Raw genomic sequence first — 15,596 nt, forward strand, 5'->3', positions numbered from 1 at the left:
TTATTTTTGTTTCCAGCTGCACAAATCCAGGCGGATTTGGCTTTCCCAGGAGTCCCAAATTCGTTTGGTTTTTTTTCCCCCTGTTGCAGACCCAGAATCGGGTGTTTTGGGGTTTTTCTGGTCTCAGCTGGAATAAAGTTAATTTTCTTCTGAGCAGCTGGTACAGTGCTGTTTTGGATTTAGGATGAGAATAATGTTGATAACACACTGATGTTTTTAGTTGTTGCTAAGCAGTGTTTATACTAAGTCAAGCACTTTCCAGCTTCTCATACTGCCCTGCCAGCAGAGGCTGGGGGTGCACAAGAAAAGTAGTTGAGCTAAAGGAGGATTGCAGGTAAACAGGTCAGCTTGAAATACAACACCTCCTTTAAAAGTTAGAGCGATTTGAACTCTTAAAATCAGCATTTAGGCTAATTGATATGATTTTGAACACCTTCTTAGCATACAAGTAAACACTCTTGCCGGTGTTGGAAAACGTCTCCTCCCTTCCTTACAGCACTGCTGCAGGGAGATAAGCCTGGGAGGCTGCGGGACAAGGTCATACACAATCAGAATCTATCCTTATGGATCCACCACAACAGCTACAGCCCTCGCGCTGCTGCTTTGCATCTTGCTTGTTTGGTGAATAAAGCTGAAAGTGAAGTGGAAAACTTCAAAGAGCAAAATGAAAAATAAAGAATAAATCTCAATAATTCACTTTATACTAAAAAGGTGTGCCCACATTTATATACATCCAATAAAAATACATTACTGAAGCAGTAACTTACCAAAATCACCTCAGGACTTGCTGTCACTAGTTACAAGGCTGCTAATGCTTCCTGGGAAAACCTGGAAAACACACAGAAGCGACACCACGTCTCTTCTTTGACCTTGATTGCTTTTAGTAGAGATGCTAGTTATCTCAGTAAGGTTTTTGAGTACTACTGTAAGATATTTTAAAAAACTCATTGATTGCAAAAGCATAAAGCTTATCATGAAAACAAAGTCTGTTTCTTCTGAACAGCTGAACTCTTACAAACAGTTTCTTCCCTCTTTTAGTACAAAATTATTTTCACAGTATCATTTACTAGTAAGCACACAGAAACAGAAGATTACATGCTTTCAGGAAGAGAAAATAAACACAGGGAAGTAAACTTTGCATAAGCGTAACATGCTCCAGAACAGACCTTAGGTTTACCATTTGTATTAAAATATGTCACAGAAAAAAATGTAGGAGAGTTGGCACATTCTTGATGTTAACTTTGAAGTCCATACTACAAGTACCTTTGGAAAAATGCAGACACACATCATAGGCGTACATTGTACTTGCAGACCCTATGGATTCTTTTCATCTGTCTTGTACCGTCATGGCAGAAGAAAGGGCAACCACGGTGAAATGGTGCCAGCTGACATCCACCTGAGAGAGGAAAAAACCCTTTAGCATAAAACTGAGTAGGAATCCCAAGCTACCTTTTTTTGTGAAGGCAGTACAAGTGAATGGAGGAAAAAGTATTTTGTATCATCTTCGGTACAGTTGTTGATACAGGCCACTAGAGCTTTTGCATTTTTTAGACAACTGTGCCTTTTTTTTTTGGCTCACTGGCAGCTTTAGTTTCAATAGAACTCACTTTCCTAGATACACGCAGATGACAGACATAGATACCTACGTACATTTTCTCAAGCCTAAGTATAGCCAACGAAGACTTCCTCACCCTATATGTCCCAAGTTGAGTATTTTTGCTAAAGAGCACAGCAACACATCTGTCCTTGTGAACTGCCTCGTTGCAAGAAAAGGAATGATTTTTTCCAGGCCACTGCTCCAAACGGTCAAGATCATTTAAAACTGCACTTGTGCCACCAAACCCGGTCAGGGTCTCTCCTAGTTTTTGACTGCCCTGAGATTTAACAGGCACACGCTCCATTCCATCTTCCAACAGCAAGAATACATTAACGCTCTCAGATCCAGAGCACAACCCTACAGATGTCCACACACACACCTTGCTGTTTTGATGAGGAGCCACCGAGCATCCCTGCGAGCACAGCTGCACGCGCCAGATCGGTTTCACCTACACCGCGAGTTACCGGTTTCAGTGAATGTTGTTTCTGACACTTTAAGCCAAAAATTGTATCTCAACGCTTCGCCACAGTAGAAACGACCCATAACTAGAACGCTACAAAAATGAAGTAACACAAATTGCAAACCCACAGCAGCAACAGCTTCAGAAATATTTAGACCAAGAACAAGGGAGAAAAATAAAACAGCTTCATCTCACACAGGGGAGCGGCAGGCAGAGAAAAGGGTTGCCATTCCAAGCCCTTACAGAAAACGGGCATTCTCCTTCCATTCCTCAGCCCATCCGTTAAGGTCTAAATACCACAACACTACTATGGCAAAGTCGAGAGTAGGGAACAACAGTCCTGCCACTGGACTTGCCATTGACCCATGCTATTTACGTAGCAGGACGCAGACACAGTGGGACATGTTTTGCCACACACAACCCTCAACTTCCTGAAAATTTATGTTTACCAAAAAAAGCCATTTGGAACATATTGCCAAACAACATTTGGCAATAAAGCTTTGATGTGTTTGACACACACAAATTTTTGGTAACTTGCTATTTGCTTCCTATTGCTGCTGTTGTTATTCCTTCAGAAATTCTACTTGTAGCCAAGTTATTCGCTACTGGTTCAAGCATTTGCCTTCCAGGTATTACCAGCACATTCACAGAGGCTAGTAACTTAATTGCTCTTCTACAATTATCCAAATGACAATTACAGCCACGAAAGAGAAGGAGAGGACAGGCAGCAGAAGAGCTCTGCAGGCTGGCACCAGTCAATATTGCACTCTCTAAAAACAAACAACAACAAAACAAAACCATGACCCTGTATCTTTTTTTTTTTTTCTTTCAGAGCTCATCCCCGTCTCAGCATTTTGTCTTGTCAGAGCATGAAGTGCAGGTGATCTTTACCCTAATGGCATTTGCATGTGAGGAATGCCTGTTCAGAAATAGTCCAGATCTGTAAGACTGGTGTCATTTTTATGGTTTTAATCATCATAACTCAAATTTTATTTACTCATGCATTTGTGAGAAAACTAACTAACTTTTAGACATTGCCTCTGCTTTTTGGGGGGTGAGGGGGAAAATGTGTTAGAGACTGAAAAAAATTATGATTCAGAGCTCCCAACCATGAGGGAGTGGTGGAGAAATCAATGAAAGCAAAGACCAACAGCAGCAACATTAAGTGAAAGCTGGCTTTAATTCCGATCACGTACTTAAGCGACTCTCCAAGTCTATGCCTCAGTCCTATGAATGACTAGTCCTTTTTCAGAAGGACAAACTTTTTTACTTAAAAGTCCTAGACTGAAGACTCCGCTAAACAGAATGGGGATTGTGCCACGGGACAACATGCCATCAACACTCTAATGAAAAAAAAAAAAATCAAATAAAAATCAAGTTTAAGTACCAGTTTCCATCACGTTTCACTCACTACATTTCTACTGGCATCTAGGTGCTCAAAAATGAACTATAGGCACACCACATATTCCTAAAAATTCAGTTATATGTAAAAAAATAAAAGGCTATTTCCAACTTGCCCATAAAATCAGTATGAACAGAGAGAAGAGAAACACTTGACCCTAAAGAAGCTAACAGACAGCTCTGAATTTATCACAGATGAAATTTCATTCTTTCACCTGAAACAAAAACATATCAAGGGACCAATACAGGAACAGGGCATGATCTGTTAATGGCAATTTTTCATCAGCTTTTCTACACTAGCAGCAAATTTGCCTTTTCTGTGCATCTGATGTGGAGTATCTGTAGTGCCCTCGAACTCACAAATGTTTCACTCCGCTCCCCCAGCCCGATACATGCAATTACCTGAGCAGCAAGCGGAATTAACCACGCATGATTTTCTTCACATGACATGGAAGGTGACACCAGAAAAAGAGGAGACAAAAAAATGAACCTGTTTGTCACACCCAGCCAATGGTGAAAAGACAGGGGAGGATTCTGCCGGAAGGGCTCTGCACCCCAGGAGCTCCAACCGGCCGATTTCTCTCCCTTTTGCCTGGTACCGAGGGGATGATGACACCTTGCCCGCACCCCCTCGCAGCAGGGGCTGCCCCAGGAGACCCTCACCTTACTTCTGCCCTCGGGAACGGACCGGGAGAGACCCTCCACGCAGAGAGAGGAGCGTTGTGTGAATTGGATCCCCAAGGGAAAAGGCCAGGCTCCCCGCTAGCAGAAGGACAACTCACCTCCCTGCTGCTCGGAGCTGCTTGCTGAGGACAGCCCTGCCTGCGTCTGATCCCCATACAACCAGACCCCCACCTCCAGGGAGGGTCCACGCACCCTGCCCACCCCCTGCTTTCCCCCGCAGCCCCCAACACCCTCCCACCCACCTGCCTCTCACCCACCTGCAAAACCAGCCACGCCAGCTTCTGCTTTTGGCCCCCAAAACAGCTGACTCAGTGCCCATTTATGAGCCAAAAAAAACAGCTGCTGAACCTGTTCTCAAGGCCCAAAACCACAGGGTTGGACCTCTGTTTCTGAGCCCAAAGCCATGCAACTCAATCTGTTTCTGAGCCCCAAAATCAGCCACATGAGCCTGTTTTCGAGCCCCAGGAACAGAAAACTTGGTCTCCGTTTCTGGCCCTCAAACCAGCTGACCCCCTTTGCAGTCCCTGTGGGCGATGCTGAGGGCTGGGGGGAGCGTAGCCACCCCATAGCCCTGCACCCCCGGGGCCCCACGTGCAGTTTTGGGGAGTGCTCGGGACCTGGAGGGCCCAGCCCCACGCCTCTGCAAAGCAGCCCCAGCACAGGCAAGGCGTCGCTTCATTATTGCCGTTTCAGGCTTTCTTTCCCCAGCATCACCAGCAGTGCCGGATGTGCACCCCAAACGCCCCAGCCGAAGCACCCTGGCGGGGAGCCGGGCCCAGCCACCCCCAGCCCGGACCCGCTGCAGGACCCCCTGCAGGCAGCAGGCGGGGCCCTTCCCGCCCCTGCGGGCACCGGGACCTGCCGGCCGCTGCAGGAGCCCCCGCCCCGGGCCACCGCTGCCCGACCCGCGCCCGGAAGCAGCAGAGGCCGTCCAGCCCCAGCGAGGAGCAGCCGGGGACGGGATGGAGCTGCCCCTGCCCCTGCTCCCCACCGGCCGGACACGGGCTCGGCACCGAACCCCCCCCGCAACGACCCCGGGGCTGCTTCCACCCCCGCCGGCCCCGGGAGAGCAGAGCCCGGACCCGCCCGCGGAGGCTCCGGCCGGGGGATCCCACCTCCGCGACCCGCGGCGCCTCCCCCGCCCCGAGGCGGCTCCCGCTCCCTCACGGCCCGGAGCGGAGTGGAACCTGGCAGCCGGGGCAGCCGCCACCGCCGCTGCTGCTGCTCTGCTGGCCCCGCCCAGGCGTCCCGGCCCCGCCCCCCGACCGCCCCCGGCCCCGCCCGTGTTCAATACAGCTACGGGGGGGCAGGACGGAGGGCTGGGCAGCGAAAAATAAAACAAGGGAACAGAGAGGAAAAGAAAGAACAAACAGGGACAGGGAGAAAGAGGCAAGGAGAGGGATGGGGACCAGGACAGCAGGGAATACATAAACAGAGAGGGACAAGGAGCGGGACACAAGATTGCAGAGAGAAGTACAGGGAAGCAGAAAGAATGAGAGGGAAAACGAGGGGAAGAGGCAGGTGGGGAGCAGGTCAGAGAGCTGGAGAAAGACAAAATACTGCTGGGGAGCAGCACAGGAGGAGAGAGCCAAGAGAGATGAATGGGAAGCAGGGCAGTGGGATGCAGACAGCAAAAATAATGATAGGCAACACGACAGAGGCATTGACAGGGAAGTGAGGGACAGGGAACAGGACAGAGGAATGGAAGGAAAAAATACTGATGAGCAACAGGACAAAGGGATGTAGAGAAAAAGGAGGAGGGGAAAGGAAGGAGGGAGAGAGAAAAAAAGATGGGCATAGAGCATGGGACATGGAAAGACAAAAAGCTGGATAAGGAACAGGACAGAAGGACTAAGGGTGGTGGGGAGGGGGGAACCAGATGTAGATTAAGACAAAGAGACAGAGAAGGGGAAAAAAAAACCCAGAGATGGGCTGCCAGACAGACAAAGAAAAAGTAGGGCCAGAGTAGGGAAGAGAGAAAGGAAAAAAGGCACAGCTGGCTGGAAAAGGGGGTATAGCTAGAAACAATGAGACAGGCAGCAGGACAGAGGAATAAAGGCAGAATAACCAGGGAGAGGAAGCAGGACAGATGGACAGGAAGAGGAAAAAAGGGGCAGGGAGCAGGACTGAGAGATGGAGAAAGAAGCATTAGCGACAGAGGGACAGAGAGAAGAAAACACAGGTTGGAAGAAGGATGGGGTGGGGGAAAGAATGACAGATGCAGATTAAGACAGTGTGACAGAAACCAGACAGACAGCAGGAGAAAAAAAAAACAAACCAAAAAACCACAAAAGAACCAGTGACAAGCAGCAGGCCAGAGAGGGGGAGCAGGGAGAAGGAAGGACAGGAGGAAGGAGAAAGGGATATAGAAAACAAGTGAGGGACAGAGAGCAAGAAAATAGGATACAGAGAAAAAGAGAGGGATGGGGAGAAGGACACAGGGATAGAGAGAGCGTGACAGGAAGAATGACAGGGAGATGGAGTCAGAGGAAAAACAGGGACCAAAAGCAGGACAGAGAAATGGAAATGTAAAATTAGGAAAATTAGGGACAGGGAGCAGGACAGAGGGGCAGAGAGACAATGAGGAACACAAGTATAAGGACAGAGAAAGAGGGAGGGAGAAAGAGAAGGAGGGACAGTGAGCAGCACAGCAGGATGCAGAAAGAAAGAGAGGAATGGGGAGCAGGGCAGAGAAGTCGAGAAAGAAAATAATGGTGGAGAGCTGGAGAGAGAACTAGAAAGAAAAATAAAACAAGGGAGAAGACTGAGCAGAGAGAGAAAGGAAGGTAGAAAGAAAAGGTCAGAAAGGTAGAAAAATCAAGAACGAGGAGCCCTGCAGAGAGATGGAGCAAGAAAATGTAGGGTCGGTGAGCAGGACAGAGGGATAGATGGCAGAAAGGAGAGGAGGGAGAAAGGAGAGGGACAGGGTGCAGAACACACAGACAGAGAGAGAAAAAGGACAGGGAACAGCACAAAGGGATTGAGAAAGAAAGAAAGGGTCAGATCTGTATAAAGAGACCAAGAAGGGAAAATTAAAAAAACAGCAATGGGCTAGAGGACAGAGACAGAGCAAGGTAAAAAAAGAGCCAGGGAGCAAGACAGAGGAGGAAAGAAAGAAAAAAAGTGAGAGCTGGCTGGACAAGGAGATATAGCAAGAAACGACTGGACAGGCAGCAGCACAGAGAAATAAAGACAGAAAAAACAGAGACAGGAAGCAGGACAGAGGGACAGTGAGAGGAAACAAGGGGCAGGGAGCAGGAGAAAGGTGGAGAAAGAAGCTTTGAGGTAGAAGGACAGAAGAAGAAAAGAGACAGGAAGAAGGATGGGAGATGGGGGGTGGGGAAGAAAGACAAGGAGCAGGACACATTATCAGAGAAAGACAGAGACAGGGAGCAAGACAAGGTGATACACAGAGAGAAAAAAGGGACAGGGAGGCAGGACAAAGTGAAAGACAGGCAAAAAGAAGAGACTGGGAGCAGGAGAGATGGAGGAGGAAAAGCCTAGGATGGGCAGCAAGGCAGATAGCTGGCAAAAGGTGGGGAAAAGCACTGGGCTGTAGGACAGAGACAGAGTGAGAAATAACGACAGGGAGCAGGACAGAGTGACAGGAAAAAAAAAAAAAAAAAGAGGGAACAAGACAGAGAATGGGGAGAAAAGCAAGGAGGACACAGAAACAGAGAGGGAGCAAGAGGGATGGACAGCAGGACAGAGAGATGGAGCAAGAAACGAAAAAAAGGATGGGAGGCAGAACCAAGGGAAAGAGACAGAAGGACAGGGAGCAGGACAAAGGTATGGAAGAGGAAAAAAAAAATACTGATGGGCTGCAGGATAGAGATGAGGGAATTAAATAATAGACACAGAGAGCATGACAGAAGGACAGACAGAGAAAAAAGGGACAGAGAGCAGGCCAGCATTGGAGGGGAAAAAAACCCAACTGTGATGGGCAGTGGGAGAGAGGTACGAAGAAAGAAAAAAATACTGAGGAAGAGCGAAAGGAGAGACAGACAGCTGGACAGGGGGTTACAGTCAGAAGGGAGAGGAGAGGGAATGGGACAGGGAGAGAAAGACAGAAAAGATAGCAAGAGGAAGCAGGGCAGAGGGACAGCAAGGGGTGAAAAAAGGGACAGGGATTTGGACATAGATGGAAAAATAAGCAGCAGGAACAGAGGAAAAGAGAGAGAAAGAGGGACAGGGAATATGATAGAGAAAGAAAAATCAGGACCGCAGCAGGACAGAGATAAACTGGGACGGTCAACAGGACAGAGAGGAATACGAATATGGGCAGGGAGTGGAACAAAGGGATACAGCGAGAAACGACGGGACAGGAAGCAAGACAGAGCAACAAACAAGAACGATGACAACAAAAGAGAGAGAAAGACAGAGACCGTGAGAAGCACAGGGGGTTGGAGAATTTAGAAAGAGATGTATTAGGAGCCCTGCAGAGACAGAGGATGAATAAAAAAGGGGCAGGGAGCAGCACAAAGGGTCAGAGAGAGTAAGAGAAGAACAGGAAGGAAGACGGGGACAGTGAGATACAGAATTTAAAAAAACAGCAGTAGCAAGCAAGACAAAGGGATAGAGAAAGAGAAAGTAGGAAGCAGATTGGAAGGCAGGGACACGGAGCAGCACATACAGGTGCAGAGAGGAAAAAAACGCCAGGGAACAGGCCAGAGAAATTGTAGGGAGAAAAGAGAGGGATGCAGATCAGGACAAAGAGATGGAAAAGGGAAAAACAGCAATGGGCTGCAGGACAAAGACAGGTGATGAAAAAAAGAGGGAGAGGGAGCAGGACAAGAACTCAGAGAGACAAAGAAAAGGGGGCAGTTGAACAAGAGAGAGAAAGGGAGAGAGGAAGAGGGAGCAGGACAAGAGAATAGACAGAAGAGAAGAGATACAGGGAAGGGGAAAAAAAAAAAAACAAAGGAAAAAAACCCAAAAAACCACAAGCATCACAGCAGCATCGGAAAGAGAGGGGGCCAGAAGACATGAAGGGGAGGGAGGGACCAGGACACACAAGATGGGTGACAGGGCCCTGAGGGCCCAGGACTCACTGCAGTTCTCACTACTGGAGCTGCCAGGAGACTTTGTCAGTTCAGATGCTTCTTTCTCCTTCTCTCCTCCCTTCCTCTTCTGTAACTCCAGTCGCTTGGCTGTCCTCCACCTAAGAGAACATGTGAGTGTCTCACAGCTCTTATGAGATGAGGCTTCCTAGACACGTAGCCTCACTTGCTCACACACTACGTGGCCATACCACGCTGTGGGTGACACATACAGTCTGACCTGCTGTGGACTACAAAGAGGGATCCTTCCACAACTAGAGAGGCAGGCTCTCTCTTGCCTGCAGCGGGAGGCAGCTGCCGGCCAGACAGCCTTCCATTTCTTCTTCTTTAGCTTTCTGTGGCCTCTCCAGCTTCAGCAGCTCCTGTCCACAGCTGCTAAGTGCTCTGCCTGTCCCTTTTTGCTCCCACGCTGCGAGGAGAGGGAGACCAGGCAGAGACAGCCCACGCAAGCCTGAGGCTGCTGCAGTCAACGGCATCCCCAGGGGACGAACAGACAACCGCATCCACAGCCTGGCCTCTGGGAGAGGGAAAGAGGCAGCAGTGACCGTTATTACCGTAGCTTGACCCTGGCCGGAGCCCCTCCTTCCTCAGGGGCTTCCGCAGACACCACTCATTCCCTGCACCGCTGCTAACGGCACCCACGTTAAGGGAGACTAGAGAACATCAGAGGGCCGGCTTGCTGCCCTCACAAAAGGGCTCGGGGGCTGCCTGCGGCTACAGCACAGGCTTCAGGGGAGGGGCTGGAGCTGGGAGCAGCCGAGCGGGGCCGGGGGAGCTCTGGCGAGTCGGGGAGGCGCCCGGTGGCCGCGCCTGGGGGGTGCCCGCCTCCGTCCCCTCTTCCCTTCTACCGGCTCTCAGGGAACTCTCCGGCGCTGCCCTGGCCCGGCTCGCCTCTGGCGGACCGGGAGCCTGCCACACCGGCCGCTTCGCAGCTTCCCGTCCCGCCAGCCCCGGGCGGCCAGCGGGCAGGAGGCACCCCTCGCCCCCGCCGGAGGAGATCGCTCGCCTCACCCGCGGTCCCAGCGCTCGCCCGCTGCCGCCGAGACCCGCGCCCTGCGCGCCGCCACGCTGCTCCCAGGGACCGCGCATGCGCCGGAGGGGCCGGAGCCGGTGCGCGAACGCCGGGCTGTCTCACGCGCAGGACGGCGCATGCGCCCGGGAGGCGCGTCCGCACGGCTGGTCGGGGAGCGGGCGCAGCGGGAAGCCCGCGGAAAACCACGCGAAACAGGCGACGCTCCTGAGTCTGACCTGGTCGGACTCCGGGGGCCGCGGCAGCAGCGAGGATGCCGCCGCGCCCGAGACCCATGCTGCTGCCCGGCCGCCGAGTCCACGAAAACTACAGCTCCTGGCATGCCCCGGGAGGCAGCCCGCCCTGCTGCCTGACCCCGAGGGAACGCCGCTTCCGTTTCCGCCTACCCCCACGCCAGCGCAGCCGCAGTCCCCGCCAAGCCTCCGGCGCCGCTCCGTGCAGCTCCAGCGCGCTCCCGCCGCCCCGCTCCGGCACGGCGCGGCCCTGCTGCCGCTCCGTGCGTCCGACACGGACCCCGCCGTCCTCCTCGGGGCTTTCCCCAGGACCCGCCGGGCGATTACGCAGCCCCGCCACGGGGCCCGGTGCTCCCAGCCCCCCTGTAAGCGCCCAGGCTCCCCCCCCCCCCCGGCCTACGGCACAGGCGGCCCCCACCTCCCTCGGGCCACCCCCGCCTGGGACGTTCGCGGTCCGAGGGGCGCCCGGCCCCGCTCACCTTCTCCCTCTCCCTCGGGGCAGCCGCAGCCCGGCCTCCGCTCCGCTCCCCCCTGGGCTCCCACAGGCCCCGCCACGGCCACCTGGGGCAGGGCAGTACCGGCCCTTCTCCCGGCAGCCCCCCCCATTACAGGGAGGGGCCGTCGCCATCAGCCTCACTGCCAGGACCTGGGGGTCCTCCAGCCCCGGCCCGCAGCTGGAGCCCAGCAGGAACAGGGGGGGCATTGCCCGACCCCCACAGCACCTCACCTCCTCCTCCCCTGGGCTCCCTCACAGCCCCTCCGCCCTGTGCAAAGGGAGCGCAAACGCAGCCCAGAGGGCAAAGGGGACGGACGGCAAGTGTTTATTCAGTCACGCACCTAACAGTCCTGTGAGCGAGTCTGCTCCAGGGCTCGGAGCCCCACCGATGCTCCCCCTGCCCCTGGGGCACCTCGGCAGCCGTTCCTGGAGCGTTCCTGGAGCCGTGCTCGTTGGGCTGGCAGGGAACAGCTGGTCAGCTGGCTCCTGGAGCCATAAGCTGCAGTTTTCCTTTCTGGGGCACGGCAAGGTAAGGGAGGGCTCCTGGGGCAAACTGAAAGGAAAACAGCTGATCGTGAAGAACACCAAAAAGCACTCAGAAAACCGTGGGAGAGGGGAGATACCTAAACGGAGAAGTTTGTGGCCCACTGCAAGACAAACACAGGGGGTGGAGGCTCACCAGAAGACACATGGAGGACTTGGGGGCAACCCAAAATGTGAACTGAGGGTTCTGGGGCACACCAAAATGCAAACGGGCTACAAGATGTCTCCAAATTTAAGGACATCAGAAAGCAAACTGGGGGGCCCTGTGGTGCAGCTAGATGAAAAAGTTGGTTCCTGCAGGGCAAGTGCAAGGCCCTGGGGTATATGGGAACGCACGTGGAAGACCGTAAGGCATGCATCTCCACAGCTTTATTGTGTGTGTCTTTCTCTCCCTTCCACCTTGTTGGCATTGTTCCCACCACTCTATCTTCACCTTCATTATGGAATTTCTCATGTCAGGACAGCATGTAAGCTGAGACTTTTTAGTAACCGACTTTAATCTACTTGCCTTGCCAGATGTGCACTGGCTGCTGGGGGAAAAAAACCAGAAAGTCTGAAAAAGTCCTGGGCATTACCAGGAGGGATATGGACAGTAACAGATCAAGAAGCTACTGTTTCACATCTCCAGAAAACCTTGGTGAATCCACATCCTCAGTACTGCATGCTGTCACATTCTCTGCATCTTATGAAGGACAAAGTTTGAGTTGGAAAGGTACAAAGCTACCATCTTGTGTAAGGTGAGCCTAAATAGGCTGCAGGTTCTAACATCCCTAACACTGGAGGAGGGCATGAGAGGAATGGACTGCAGAAAGAGGCAAGACTTATGTGCTCCTCCTAAATAGCATCTCCCGTTGCCACTGTTAGGGACAGAATGCTGGTGTAGACTTATGACGATAGCTCCAGCCCAGCAGGACATTTTGTATATTCTTAGGACATGCAGTACAGAGAAGAACGGAATGGAAAAGTGATTATGTTTTAATTACTTTGACAGCATCTGTCTTATGGACTGTTCTGCTGAATCAGTTTCTGTGTATCATAGTTAGACCTCTTTCTCCACTGAAACAGTAAATGCCAATCCCAATGGTTGAAACTCTGAAATTATTAGGAATGCCATAATTAGATTGCAGAGGAAAACATACCTGTACATTTTTGAGTCTCTAAACACAATATAGCTCAGAAATAAAGATAAAAATTTTTTTTCCATGTTGGTAATAAAAATAATTCCATGATTTCTGTAAACCATCGCAGAAATGCTATAGTATAGAAAAGAGTTAACAACTTTAAACAGTTCACTAAATTAAATGAGTATGCATTACAAACAATATATTTTCTATTAAGGACAATTTCATTCACAAAATCCTTTCTATCTGTACACTCAAAACGTTAATGGCTTCCATAAACGAATATTAGTATAAATTCCATATTTATTTAGGGTCTGACGATGACCACAGTTACGTAAGCATAGTGTGACAGTAATAATATTACCACCTATATTTAATACTAGGATACTCTAAATGGTAATATAGAACCAAACAAGTAAGTCTTTAATAATCTGCTATTCAAAGACTAATAATAAGCCTGTAACATGCAGCTTGGGATCTACCTGTAATTAGCATACATTCAGTTAAATTACAGATCCTAACTGTAAAAACAATTTTAATCTATTATTCCCCAGGATAAAATAATTGTGAGAACATAATGGCATTCACATTAAAAATTATATTCTTGCATAAGTTCACACAGAACTTTACCAAATACCAAAATGAATCTTGACAATCTATTTAGTTTGCTTCTATGTATTTTGTGAATCCAGCACATTACCGTACTGTAGTCTTGCTACAATATAATTTTCCTGTATCCAGTTTCTAGATGGTGTATATAGCACAAGGATGAATACTTAAAAAAGGTCAGGTTTCCCTTCTGACTTCTTCCAAATAGTCATCTCTAGTCAACTACATGTATTTCATTATTCTACATTTTAAAGTACTGGTATAAAAGTACGTATTTATTTGTATTTGCAGTTGACTTGCTTTAATAAGATACAGAAAACTTTGCTTGTAATTCCTCACAAAAAGAATTTTGTGAAGAACAACTCTATTATTTCCAGATGACTGCAGTGTGTGATGATGTATGGCTCAAGTGATTATCTAAGGATTTGTCTATAACAACAGCAAGCTGCCCAGTCTGAGAAATTCACACATAGGTATGTTTCTTTGGTATGTGTTTTTTCCTTCTCCACAAAATGGTTTGCTGACAGTTTTTAAATGTGTGTGTAATTCAGTACCAAAGAAGCTTACAGGGAACACCTGCAAAATTTTCAGTACTGATAATACTATAGGACACACATTGTTATTTTCAAAGCTCATCACTGTCAAAGACAAACATACAACTGTTTAAAAAGGAATGGACTAAACATATTAGTTCATTTCCTCTAAAAGCGCAGCACATATAAGCTATGAACGTCAATGTGATGATTCACACTGTGAGCGCTGTTTACATTCCTTTTTTTGTTGGCGTCGCACGATTAGGAAAATTGCCTGTTACTACCAAAAAAGAAGGGACCAAGAGGCAGCCCTAAGGCCACAGGCAAATGCGCTAAAATACCCACAAAGAACTCTAAACTTTCACAAGCCAGCACAAAACCAGGCTTCTGTACCTCGTGAGTAATAAAAGTCACATAGCTGCACGTGGACAGCAGGACGCGGCCTAAGCCGGTTTCTTCTGAAGTAGCAAAGCACAGATTTCCACCAAGGCACTTCCAAACGTCGTGAGCACAAGGGTTGCCGAGCGGCGTGCGCCGCTGCCACCGGCCCGGGGAGCGCGGTGCCGCGCGCCGCCATGCGGCCCCCGGCACAAGCGGCGCTGCAGACGGTCCCCGGCGAGCGCGGGGCGGTACTGCGGCCGGGCCGCTCGCGCATGCGCAGGGCAGCCTCCGCTGCTCACCGGCGGCAGCAGGGGGCAGCAGACCCCGGCGGGAAGCCGACGCCGGCCGCGCTCGCCGCCGAGCAGCGGCAGGGGGCCGCAGCGCCCGGCGACACGGAGGAACGCCGGCCAACACAGACTGGCTATGCTGACGGTCACTCTAAGCCCCAGGACCGGGTGACGAGCATCAGCGCTACCTTACCCGCTACCGAAACACCGCGCGACTTGATCAAACGCGCCGAGCAGCAACGTGCACGCCGGATCCCGGATGCTGCACTACGCATGCGGGAGTCTGATGGCGGCAGTCCCTGCAGGGCCGGCCGCAACGCGCATGCGTCCTGCCGGCAGCTACGCTACTAGGCCGTCGTCACGCGAGAGTAGCGGCGCGCCGCAGGCCGCTGCGCACATGCGTACGCTGGCTGGCTGCGGTACTCGGTGTACCGGCGGAAAGGCTGCGGGGAGCGCAGCCACTCGCGCTGCCTGCCTGCCGCGCTGTGTAAAAATCACGTGGCGGAAAGAGTGGGCCATACAGATGACACGCTGCATGCGCGATGCAGCGGCCCGCAGTACTACAGCGCAACGGGAGAGGGCAACAGCGGGCACACTCAACGAAAACTTGCACGCGTAATCCTATCGCCCGCAGCACCGACCTCTCATGGTGCGAGGGCACCCATGAGCACGCTGCACATGCGTGAAGGCACAGGCTGCGACCCCCGCCAGACTCCGATCGAGCGACGGCAGCCGCGAGCATGTCACGCTGCAGGGCACAGACCAGCGCTTGCTGGCTGTGGAACCATCGGACAGTTACGCGAGTGCTCCGAAGAGCTCTGCTCGCTCACACATGCGTAGGAACGCCCTCACCCCCTGAGTCACACCATATGCTACCTCCACACCCACTGCTCCTGCGTGGTGTCCTGGGGACGGGCAGTCTGCTCCACAGAGCTGACAAACAGGCCCAAGCGCAGTGAGACTGCACGGACCATCTTGCAGACACTGGGAAGAGACAATGGCCAAAGACAGTCCGTGCTTCTGGTCTGTGAGGACCAAAGGAGGGCAGCAGCGACTACCAGGGCTGCAGTGCGCAGGAGCGAGCCGGCATACTTCGGTGCCAGGCTTTTCGAGGGCAACGGCCGCAGCGCACATGGCAGCTGGGCGTACGGCCACCTGCAC

The 15,596-nt window shown here is 51.4% G+C and overlaps 1 protein-coding gene and 1 long non-coding RNA gene across 2 annotated transcripts in view; both read right to left on the reverse strand.

Annotated features, from left to right (window-relative positions):
- Positions 1-212: 212 nt before the first annotated feature.
- Positions 213-10,214, reverse strand: LOC115334763. Its single transcript, XR_005931292.1, has 5 exons — positions 10,121-10,214; positions 9,423-10,074; positions 9,194-9,303; positions 1,264-1,396; positions 213-828 (listed from the first exon to the last, which is right to left on the reverse strand). It is a non-coding gene; the product is annotated as an uncharacterized LOC115334763 (long non-coding RNA).
- Positions 10,215-12,684: 2,470 nt separating this feature from the next.
- Positions 12,685-15,596, reverse strand: part of LOC115335284 — a 111,870-nt gene continuing 108,958 nt past the window's right edge. Inside the window, exon 7 of the mRNA XM_041119919.1 lies at positions 12,685-15,419. The gene's annotated coding sequence lies outside the window, so the exon portion shown is untranslated. The remainder of the gene's footprint in view (positions 15,420-15,596) is intronic.

This window comes from Aquila chrysaetos, chromosome 24 (assembly GCF_900496995.4).
Source record: "Aquila chrysaetos chrysaetos chromosome 24, bAquChr1.4, whole genome shotgun sequence".
In the NCBI taxonomy this organism is placed as follows: domain Eukaryota; kingdom Metazoa; phylum Chordata; class Aves; order Accipitriformes; family Accipitridae; genus Aquila; species Aquila chrysaetos.